General features: G+C 45.7%; 1 non-coding gene across 1 annotated transcript; it reads left to right on the forward strand.

Moving 5' to 3' along the window:
* Window positions 1-3,337: 3,337 nt before the first annotated feature.
* On the forward strand, window positions 3,338-3,529 carry LOC116973834. The gene has a single exon (XR_004412142.1). It is a non-coding gene; the product is annotated as a U2 spliceosomal RNA (small nuclear RNA).
* Window positions 3,530-9,724: the final 6,195 nt, after the last annotated feature.

Below are 9,724 nucleotides of genomic sequence, written 5' to 3' on the forward strand. Positions count from 1 at the left end.
GGACTCGCCCGCCGCGGATTGAGGGCCCACGTCAACCCACCTGGAGGGCCGGTAAGCAGACCGGCTGCGGGAGGGAGTGCACGGCCTCAACAGAGGAGTGGGCCGCTGGAGGCCCGGCAGCAGCCTGGGGCTCGACTGGATCGGGCGCCGCTCCAAGAGGCCGAGCACGTGGACTGCACGTGGCCTACAGCGGTGGAGAACTCCACGGCTACGCATGGCCTGGCCGACCCTGCAACGCCACCAGGACAACGGTCAGGTCAAGATCCCTGCACTTACAACAGCTGGGACTTGAAAATGACGCCAAACTGGCGACACTGTATTAGTGTACTATTGCTCTACATTTGAACCGTATCTGAGATGCTAATCTAATATGTATCTAAGTGCTTATGTAGAGCAATAATAGTAGTGAACTGAAAACAAAAATAAATGTCACTGTACCTCGGAACATGTGACAAATAAAGTGCCATACCATATCTTGGTACATGCAACAATAATCTCAACTAAGATAACCAAAGGAAAACTCTCCTAGCCAATTATTTGAGTTCCTGGACTATTGCATTGCTGTGCCTCTCCTGTCTTCACTGAAAGGATGTCGAACTTCTCCAGGGTTTAGCTTTAGAAACAATTACCTAACAAGACTAAAAGGTAAATTAAGTGTTACATAATGGAATTACATATTTATCATATAAATCCTCTCACTGAATGGACAGATAAAAGGATTAAACTAATCTCATTGTAAATAACTTTCATGGTTCCTGATTACTTTTTCATTCTATTTCTATGTCTTCACACTGTATTATATTAAAAGGATCTCGCGGGAGTAACAAACAGACTATTTTCCACAAGGAATTTTCAATCTTACTTTCAGATTCAAACCAGCTATTTATAGTGTTCTTGCCTTCCTGTATTTTGAATAACTGATCACTAACATTTAATTAAAAAGGTCTGACACAGGCAAGTGAAGCTAATCACATGGTGCTGATAAAGTTATGATGAGTTATTTCCCTCATTGGCAACGCTGCTACATTTTGCAGTGAAATGGAGGATGCTGCAAATGCTCAGCAGGTCAGTCAGCATCTGTTTTTTTTTAGTTTTAGTTGTTATAGTTACAGTGCGGAAACAGGCCCTTCGGCTCACCGAGTCCGTTCCCATCAGTGATGCCCACACATTAACACTATCCCACAAGCACTAGGGGCAATTTTACTTCGGAGTCACGTGAGTGACTACGTGAAGAACCCGCTCAGTGCGCAGGCGCGGCATTTTACGCCAGCAGTGCAACAGCGGCAGCGGGAGCTAGGCACTCCCGCAACAGATGAAACGGACCGTCAGGTGAGTATCCTGAGGTCGGGTTTCTTTTACAGGGGAGCCCCTTTTTCTGCTTGTGTTTTACAGGCAGAGAAAAAGGCTCTGGAACAAAACTGTCCCCCGTTCGAGGAGGAACGTTTCCCGTCGGGGGGAAGGGGGGCAGCAACAGGCGGTAGGAGCGACCCGGTGTTCCGCAATTCCCCGACACCGTGCCGAGCCCAGCCCGCTAGCGGGCTGGATGTATAGCCACCCGAAGAGGCATCCGGCAGGTGTTCCCGATTTGGGACGGGACGTCTCTCCACCCGCACGGGGGGAGAGAGAGCCGCTTGAGCCGCTGGAGCGGCTCTCGGTGCAGGTGCCTGCGAGACGCGCTGCTTGAGGGGCGCTCTCGCTACTACAAGGCACAAAAGCTCCAGAAGAAGGCGGTAGGAACATTTACCGGGCGTTCCGCTATCCCCACACCGCGCCGAAGCCAGTCCCGCTAGTGCCTGAGCTGCGGGCTGGATGTCTAGCCATCCGAAGAGCCATCCGGCCGGTGGCTTCCGACTTGTCGGAGGGGACGTCTCTCCACCCGCAGGGAGAGAGACAGCCGCCTGAGCCGCTGGAGCGGCTCCTGGAGCAGGAGCTCCTGCGAGACACGCTACGTGAGGGGCAGTCTCGCTGGAGGGTTCAGGCATACCCTCCACAGTGCCTAGGCACTGCCCATCGCTTCCTCCTTAGTGTGGTTAGCTTTGGGGTGACCAGTGGCTGGGCTGGTCATGAAGAGGGGTCACTGGCTGAACAATATCGGGAGTATGCTTGAGGTACAGGATCAGGAAGAGCTGCTGGGTGTGGCCGCTATGTGGCTCCACCACTAGCGAGATGGCTTTTCAGTCTCAACTGATGGCCAGCTTACTACCTGTCTTTTCCAAAAAACCTCTCCAAGACAGGTAGCCATGAGGCGTTGGTTTTATCACGCCTCCCCTAAATTGCATTTACTCAAAGTGCCCGCCATTATTGGGGGATACATTGAGCAGCGCATTTAACCTAAATATTTTAAAAATGCATTTGGTACCCTGACGTCGGCTATCATGTCCACCTGCTCATTCCAGAAGGGCAAGGGTAGTATGGCAAAACACCTGACCCTACTGTTTAACGGTATACCTCATAACTTCTGAAATGAACTCACAAACCTGCCCTCAATCTATGAAATTAATAGGACTATGAGAACGCCGACCTCACAAGCACAGATCCTGCTACCTGGCACTTACCAAACCAGTCCTAAAAAACTGGACGAAGTGTTCAAACTATTCGGCACAAGAGGGCAGAGTCTGGAATGAGCACCACACTAAACCAGACAGCAGTACCTCCACGTGTCCACCAGGGGCGTCTACCTCATGGTACTGGTGAAAGCTCGGGGCCTGCATGCCAAACCCGTAGCATTTTAGGCCACGGCCCAGAGCAGGCCCCAGGGGAAAATGCGCCACCCCCCAACAAACATCGTCCCTACAAGAACAAGGAACCAGAAACCGAAGAAAACAACAATGAAGACAGATAAGTATGGTTCCTACCATCACATAAAGGTTAAGGGTTGTACTAACAAGGGGTGGATGAATCACGCCTGGTTAGGAAGCTATCACTCTTGGTAGTTATATACCAAAAAATAAATACAAGGGGAATAGAATTAATATCTTGCCACCAATTCAGCAAGCACCCCAAGTGGTCTACCCTCCCACGATGGTGAATGTCGCACCATCGTTGATAAACCACTTGAGTATTTCACCAGGTATACCCATTCATGGGATTTGTAACTACTACCATGGATCCAAGGATACTTTATGGTAGACATCGACCTTGAAGATGCACACTATTCAGTACCTTCTCATATAAGTTTCGGATATACCGCAATTACCTGGATGGAGTAACCATGATGAGCGTTGCGGCATTTAAGTCAAAGTTATCCAGAACCAACTAGCCCTGACACTTAGAAACATTCCGTCATGGCATGTCTATATATTAACGACAAACTATCCTTGGATACAGCTTTAGCTGCATCGCTTCTCGGCCTTTTGGCTAAGATCAAGTGTAGTATCTGTTCTTATCAGTTTAATAATCTGATACGTCCCTTATCTAGGGACCATATATTAAATTGAATTTTGGAACAGGGAGATGGAATAGGGGCTTGCTCCGTCCACTCCACGCATCGACCCAGTATTGCAGTGCCTCTGGGAACGGTGCACAAAATATATATCCAGATATTTACGTTGACCATCCACAACGTTGTTATCTGGTATTCATTAAGACTATCAGTCATGGTGCATTAACCACCAATCAACTACGTGGCAAAGTAATTGGGATATAGCAGCGTTACCAGCTACTGAACTTTGTACCTTTCCTATGAGCTGAGATACTAGTGTTCAAAACTATCTCCATACCTGTAATATGGGGGCAAATGGATTAATCTGTAGTGTTATCATGGAATTTATCGGCAGGAAGGATTATGGTTGTACACTTCCACCTGTTTTGAGTAACATCTTATGTGTCCTGATGTGTTACTGAGCTTGTAATACTTAATGCCAATATGAATTGACTTAAACATGTTATATATTAACTTACTTAATTCTAGTGAAGCATTTGCTCAGTAATCCACCAAATTTGCATGTTCGTTTATAAGATAACAACATCAGTGGTGGCATATACCAAACCACTCGGGCGGAGAACATCGATATTAGGGGACAATTTATTAACAATTGGAAACCGTATGTCGTCAAACATGTTTGACCATCAGTAACTCACCTATCAGGTGAGCTAAATACTGTAAACATACATTTAAACCAAAAATATTTGCTGAAATCACTAAGCAATATGGACACCAGATATCGATTCCTTATATCCAATTAAATCACCACGTACTAACTTACGTCACATGAAACCAATCTCAAGGCAGCGGCAATGGAGACATTCCCGCGTATTGAGGGGTGGGGGGAACCTAATCTCTATGTTTTCCTTTCCTTCTACCTCTTCAATAGGTACTACGGCTTCATCAGTCGGGTACTACGCAAATTACAGTGGACCAAGTCCACAAGCATGGTTCCCAGTGATCCTCGACATGGTCATTAAAAGAATTGCAGAATTGGGAAGACCATTGCTGTGCTTGGATCAGGAGCACTATCAACCTGATGACAGCATTCCGTCGCATATCCTAGGGAACATACCTGAGGAGCATCAAGAAATGGTACACTGTTTCCAAAACAGGAATTACACATTCAACTATAACAAAAAACTGTACTGGAGCTCCTGGCAGGTCTTCACCACAATGAAGGACATGTTCTGTTAGCCTACTCAACTTGGGTACCGCTCACTGGTGATCAGATACAGGAGAGGTATATCAATCCATTCCCCAGAAATAGGTACACCCAAATTGGGATGTCAGTGAAATCCTGACATACCTTAGGGGATGATCACCAGCCAGGTCACTCACCCTGGAACAGCCTACCCTGAAGATGGACATGCTGGTGGCCTTACATCAACACAAAGAGCCAGCTCTCCCATCTACTGCGATGGGACAACATGGTTATAACACCAGATAGTGTCACATGCCCATTCAAGGGTTGGCCAAACAGAACAGACCAGGAACATCAGGTCCAGTCATGAAATTCCGGGCATACCCACCTGAACCACGTTTTATGTGTCATGACCCACTTAGAGATCGACACAATAAGGAATACCGAGGGAGAGGAAAAAGCCTTATGGGTCAGCCACAGGAAACCTCATGGTCGGGTGATGAGCTAAACTATCTCTAGTGGCTCAAGCAGGTACTGGGAGTTGCTGGAGTAAATACTAACGTGTATAAAATCTTATTCCACCATGACAACTTCCACGTCAGTAACTAAGAGGATGGACGAGCCTATGGACCACATCTTGGCTACTGCAGGGTGGTCTAGGGAGTATACGTTCCAAACTTTTATAACAAACCACTGACAGAACCTGTATCGTTTGCAGAAAAAGAATCTGCAAAAAATATATAATTTAAGCCCGGGGGAGCAATTGGTCTTGTTGTTGTTAATAACACCATTATTGTTTTTACAAACAGATTCATGGTTGATTACGATAACATACTTCCTCCCTCGAATGACTTCGGCAGCGAGTGAAGTATGAACTGTTACACGGTTTGAAATCACAGAGCTTTGAAGTCTTCACGTAGTCACTCACGTGACTCCGAAGTAAAATAGTAAGATTAAACGAGAACTTACCAGTTTGAAGTTTGATCTGTATTTTATGAGGAGTTACGATGAGGGATTACGTGCCCTCCGCTCCCACCCTCATTATATGGATCAAACTAATAAATTGATGTCTCCTTATCTTTACTATCTTTACTTCAAATAACTGTGTCTATCTGTGATTCCACACCGCTGCTTGGAAGTATGCCGCGCCTGCGCACTGAGCGGGTTCTTCACGTAATCCCTCATCGTAACTCCTCATAAAATACAGATCAAACTTCAAACTGGTAAGTTCTCGTTTAATCTTACTATTTACATTCATACCTAGCCAATTAGCCTACAAAACTGTACGTCTTTGGAGTGTGGGAGGAAATCGAAGATCTTGGAGAAAGCCCACGCAGGTCTTGGGGAGAACGTACAAACTCCATACAGTCAGGATCGAACCCGAGTCTCTGGCACTGTGAGTTCTACCGCTGCGCCACCGTGCCGCACAGTGAAATGGAGGATATTGCAAATGCTCAGCAGGTCGGTCAGCATCCGTGGTGAGAGAAAAACAACGCAATTGTTTTGAGCCATCAGCATTTCATTCTGATCTGATTGGGTGGATGAGGGAGTTTGGGAATGATTGGGGAATAGCTTGTGGGGGACAGCAAGGTGAACGTGGAGAGGATTAGGGGGGAGCAAGTCGGAGGTGGGGGCTATGTACTGGGTGACAATTAGTTGAATAGAATTAGATGGGTTAGAAAGCAGATGGACATGATCAAGGCCCAGTGATGGATGTGAGGAAGGAACCTGGGGAACATAAACACCTCAGCAGAGATTATGAGTGCTCGGGATATGGAGCAATATGGTTTAATGTGCAGGCAGTTGAGAGTTGGTCTTGGCATCATGTTCGGCACAGACATTGTGGGCCAAAGGGTCTGTTCCTGTGCTGTACTCTTCTATGTTCTATGGGTATGGCCAAACGCAGGCAAATGGGAGTACCTTAGATAAGGCAACTTGGTCAGCTTGGAGGAGTTGGGCCTAATGGAATGGAAATAGAATGCTATTTATTGTCATTCAAATCTAGGTTTGAACGAAATTACATTTACTACAGTTTTTTACATTACAAAAAAAAACCAAGGCACACACTTAACACAGTTTACATCAACATCCATCACAGTGAGTCTCCAACACCTCCTCACTGTGATGGAAGGCAAAGTCTTATTTCTTCCCTTTATTCTTCCAACTGCAGCATCTAGGCGAACTGGGGCTCCGATGTTAGAGCCCCCGGCGGACGATGGTAAGTCCTGTGGCCATTTAGCCACGCTGGGCGATGTTAGGCCCCGGCTCCGTGTCCTTTAAACCCCGCAGTTCAAGCAGACCAACCAGCGGTCCAGCTGTCCAACTGCAGTGTCTAGGCGAACTGGGGCACCGGGCGATGTTAGGCCTCGCTCCGTGTCCTTTCAACCCCGCGATTCCAGCGGGAGAAGCTGCCGTTGCAGGAGCTCCGAAAAGCCATCTCCCACCAAGGACTTGGAGCTCCCGATGTTCCTGTCCACCGGGCCTGCAGCCAGAGCTTCCGAAGCTCCAAAGTCAGGTCGCAGCCACGCGCCACCACAGCTCTCCCCGCTCCGAAGGCGGCCAGCTCCGCGATGGCGAGTCCGCTGGCTCCGCGACTGGAGCCCTCAGCTTGGTCCCAGCCGGAGGCTGCCGCTGGCTCCACGATGTTAGGCCCAACGACACCGGAGACCCGACAAGGAAAAAGTCGGGTCCCCGTACAGGGAAGAGACTAATGGTTTCCCCCACATCCACCCCCCACATATACACAGCTAAAAAATAATAAAAACTAAGCTCGAAACATACATTTAACAAGACAAAGATTTAAAAAAAGACGGACGTCTGTAGTCGAGCCGCTGCCGTTAGGCGCCACCACCAACTAAGTGCCTATTTCCATGCCTATTTTTGGTTACCCTAACTTTTATTGATCCCAACCTGTTTTGATAGGTTCTGCTGTAAATCAATAAGAATATTAGAACATTAGAAGCTGACAAGCACTCAACTCCTTAGCAGCTGACAACCCAGCGGTATGAATATTGATTTCTCCAACTTCAAGTAACCCTTGCTTTCCCTCTCTCTCCGTCCCTCCACCATGCTATTTCTCCTACAAGTTTCGCTGTCATGATTAATTTTAGTGTTTGTATGCCTCGTTGTCACCTTCTCATCGGCCAACGACGAACCATTGTAGGTTTCCATGATCCTTGTCTGCTTTGATCTGTCCTTTTCACATCTTTGTACCCTTCCATTACTAGTTTCCCTCTCCCCTGACTCTCAGTCCCAAGAAGGGTTTTGACAGGAAATGCCACCCATTCCTTTGCTCCAGAGATGCTGCCTGACCCGCTGAGTTACTCCAGCTTTTTGTGTCAACCTTCCTTATAAACTCTTTTGTCCTCTGGATATCCGGCTCTCTGTTGGCTTTTTCTAATTGACTTTATTATATTTAGACTAATGATGATTCTGTTGGTGCTTTCGTGTCCCATTCTGTTTTGCTAATTGTACGATTTTGTTCTCTTCACTAAATATACCACTGAGTTGGAGAAATCACAAATAACAAACTTTGTGGCCCACGAATATTTGTCTACATGTTACATCTGGAATTGCTATCTGTTCTTTGTTGTCACGTGGACGGAGTTTAGTATCAGTTTATTATTGTCTCGTGTACCGTTTTGTGTACTATCCAGGGAAATCATACCACACATGAGAAGATTACATTAGTGCAATAGAGAAAATAAACTGAGTGCAGATTATAATGTTGCAGCTGCCTGCTTCTGGTAACACCTAATCTAATAGGATCCAACGTTTAAGGGGCATGAGGACAGGTACATGGATAGGACAGGTTTAGAGGGATATGGGCCAAATGCAGGCAAGTGGGACTAGTGTAGATGGGACTTGTTGGCCGGTGTGGGCAAGTTGGGCCGAAGGGCATGTTTCCACGCGGTATCACTCTATGATTAACTGACCCAATATCAGAGAGGACTGCAACATCATCTTAATACTAGGTATGTTGCAAAACCTACCTTAAGCGTCGCTGAAGATCTGTCCCAGCCCGTGTGTGCGATTATGGCGCCGTTTAGAGGGAGACGGGTTTAAAACGCGATTTTCCCTAGGCTGTTCAAATCGAGCTTGTTCAGCCTACTAAGTTGCTGACGAAAAATCGCTTCGAGTTTCGCTCGCTGGAGCTATTTTTACATTTTACGGGTTTATTTAATTATTATAGTAAGTTAAAAATTAACCTCTAAACCCACGACCGCCGACAATGGGCCGGATCTCATACAGGGGACAACGGAAGGTAGGTTGTTTATTTTTACATTACAAAGGGCTTCTTAAGATCCCTTTATACAAAGTTTAATGTTGCGAGTAGCTAATTTGGGGCCCCATTAAATCCCGCAGTATTTTTCTGGGCATTTGGGGCACAAAACTACCGCAATGTGAACGTTCTAAACCAGCACGTTCCACAGGATCCCACTCGAAAGCTGATTTAAATGGCCATTAATTTACAGCAATTGAACACTAAATTCCTTCCATTTGGCCTATAGATTCATGTAAATGAGATTTAAAAATCATGTTTTATTGTGAATTCTTTGTGAATGTTATTTGGACACTTAGGCTATTTAAAAATGTTAATCTTTTCTTAAGAAATGGATAGATGTTTAGATCTAGTAATTGAAGTTTGGAATTAGCTACAATTGGGTAACTAACTAATTATATGCTTTAATTTCAGGTCATCCAAGTAAGATTGTTTTATATTTGTTTCAGAATGCTTCAATCTATGATAACTGAAAATTTCATTCAGTTCTCTTAATTTTTAAGAAGGTTATGGGCTTTTGACTGTCCACGATCACAGCTTTTTTGTTATGTCCATAGAAAATCAATAGGGAACAAGATGCTAATTTCCGAGTATGAAAATGGTCATAACTTTTTTAATACTTGAGAGATGAAAGTGAATTAGGAGTCAAATTAAACTTCTTTTTATGCTTTATCTGATGGGATAAATTGCAGACTTGATTTTTAAAATCTCAAAATTTTGTAACATTGCTATTAATACTATTCCCAATCTGTCTTGTCACCGTCCTGCATCTCATTTCCACCAAGTGCCCTGCTGGAGTGAAGCAAACCGACTGATGAAGGGTCTCGACCTGAAACATCACTCATTCCTTCTCTACAGAGATGCTGCCTGTCCC

This window comes from Amblyraja radiata, chromosome 5 (assembly GCF_010909765.2).
Source record: "Amblyraja radiata isolate CabotCenter1 chromosome 5, sAmbRad1.1.pri, whole genome shotgun sequence".
In the NCBI taxonomy this organism is placed as follows: domain Eukaryota; kingdom Metazoa; phylum Chordata; class Chondrichthyes; order Rajiformes; family Rajidae; genus Amblyraja; species Amblyraja radiata.